The sequence below is a fragment of the Palaemon carinicauda genome, chromosome 14 (assembly GCF_036898095.1).
Source record: "Palaemon carinicauda isolate YSFRI2023 chromosome 14, ASM3689809v2, whole genome shotgun sequence".
In the NCBI taxonomy this organism is placed as follows: Eukaryota; Metazoa; Arthropoda; class Malacostraca; order Decapoda; family Palaemonidae; genus Palaemon; species Palaemon carinicauda.
The window spans coordinates 76,201,203-76,203,702 of NC_090738.1; positions in this window are offsets into that span (position 1 = coordinate 76,201,203).

Consider the following 2,500-nt stretch of genomic DNA (forward strand, 5'->3'; position numbering starts at 1 on the left):
TAAGCAGGTTTTAGACGATCAATGGAGACCCAATCTTCTTTGCCCCGAATGTTTAGGAGGAATGCTTTCGGACTGCGTGGGATCACAAGGAAAGGGCCCGTGTAAGGGGGCGTTAGTGGTGGCTTGCTGGTGTCGTTGCTCAGGAAGACGTGCGTTGCAGAGTGCATGTCCGTTGGTATGTGATGCTTTGTTGGGGGCTTGTAAGTCTGGCGTCACGGAGTAAATTTTCCCACAACGTGACGTATGCGCTGGAGATCGTCGGAGGAGGTTGTAGAAGGAAAAAATTCGGCAGGGACGACCAACGGGTCGCCATACACCATTTCAGCTGCCGAGACGTCGAGGGCGTCTTTAGGAGTGGTCCTTAGTCCCAGGAGGACCCAGGGAAGCTGAGTAAACCAGTTGCAATCCTTGCAGCGGGACATCAAAGCTGCTTTGAGGGTGCGATGAAAACGTTCAACCATTCCATTGGCAGCGGGGTTGTAGGCCGTTGTCTGATGTAGGGTGATGCCCAGGAGATTCGCTAATGACGTCCACAATTGAGAGGTGAAAGTGGTTCTTCTCTCAGAAGTAATATGCTAAGGGATACCGAATCTTGAAATCCATCCAGAGAGTAAGGCGGATGTACATGAGGCGGACCTTGCAGTTTCCATGGGAATGGCTTCAGGCCAACGAGTGGAGCGGTCGATGACGGTAAACAGGTAACGATATCCTTGTGATGTGTGTAGGGGGCCTACAACGTCGACGTGAATGTGTGCGAAACGACGCTGAGGTTGAGGAAAGGTGCCCACTCCTGAATCCGTGTGTCGATGTACTTTGGAAGTTTGGCAAGAAGTACAGGCGCGAACCCAATCCTTAGCATCCTTAGAAATGCCGTGCCAAATGAACTTTGCCTTCAGCAGCTGTGCAGTAGAACGGCACGAGGGATGTGAAAGGCCGTGAATTAAATCAAACACCTGTCGGCGCATGGGAGCAGGAGTCCAAGGTCGCGGTCTACCAGTACTGACGTCACAGAGGAGGGTCGTGTTGGAGTCTTCGAGGGGAAAGTCTTCCCAACGGAGGGACGTGCAGGATGTCCTACAAGCATGATACTCTGGATCCTGTCGTTGGGCTTCAGCCAGGGCGTTGTAATCCAATCCCAGTTGAACGGCAACCAAAATGTTTCTTGACAGGGCATCGGCAACGTGATTCATTTTCCCAGGGACTTATTGGGGGGTGCAATTGTATTCAGCCACGGCGGAGAGATGTCGGCGTTGATGGGCGGACCAGACGTCAGACGGTCGAGTGAAGGCGTGCACCAGAGGCATGTGGTCTGTGCGAATGACGAAGGGCGTACCTTCTAAGAAATGGCGAAAGTGACGGACAGCCAAGTGCATCGCCAGCAATTCTCGATCGAAGGTAGAATAACCCGATTCTGCCTTGGACAGTTTTCTGCTGAAGAAGGCCAATGGGCGGGGCGAGCCTTTGACCACCTGCTCGAGTACTGCACCAATAGCGACGTCGCTGGCATCGGTGGAGAGAAGGAGGGGGGCGTGTGGGATAGGAAAAGTGAGAGCCGCAGCAGTTGATAGGGCCTTCTTTGCATTGCAGAAGGTTGCTTCTTGAGGGGGATCCCACTTCAGGTCCTTTGGCTTGCCCTTGAGGGAGGCGTAGAGGAGAGCAAGAGTGGCGGCAATGGCTGGCAAAAAACGGTGATAATGGTTGATCATGCCCAAGAATTCCTGCAGAGCTTTGACGGTTGAGGGCGCGGAGAAATTCTGAACGGCTGCTACCTTCTCAGGGAGGGGATGGACTCCTTCAGGAGTGATACGGTGCCCTAAGAACGACACTTCGTTGGCGCCAAAGGTACACTTGTCGTACCGGACTACAAGGCTGTTTTGTTGCAGGCGGTCGATCACGATGCGCAGGTGACGGAGGTGTTCCTCTTTTGAGGAGTAAAACACAAGTATGTCGTCCACATAACATACACAGAAAGGGAGGTCCCCAAGATGCTATCCATGAGACGTTGAAACGTTGCCCCAGCATTACGAAGGCCAAAACAGGAGTAATTGAAGGTGTATGTACCAAACGGAGTGGTGATGGCGGTCTTGGGGATGTATTCTGGGTTCATAGGCACCTGATAATACCCCTTCAGAGTCGAGCGTAGAGAAAACCTTCGCTTTGTGCAGGTAGGAGGTCACGTTGGCAATGTTTGGGAGGGGGTAGTGATCCGGTTCTGTTTGCAATGTTCAGGCGCCTCTAATCCCCGCACAGACAGAGGGAGCCGTCTTTCTTCAGAATGATGTGTAAGGGTGACGACCATGGGCTGGAGGCCTTTTTGGCAAAGGCCCATTTCCTCCTTTTTGGCGAACATCTGTTTGGCGGCTGCCAATCGCTCCGGTGCCAGACGTGAGAATTTTGCGAAGACTGGGGGTCCCGTCACTTGATATGGTGATAAATACCGTGCTTGGCAGGAACCGTAGGCGTTTGGCGAAGTTCGGGTACGACGTGAGGAGGTGGGCGT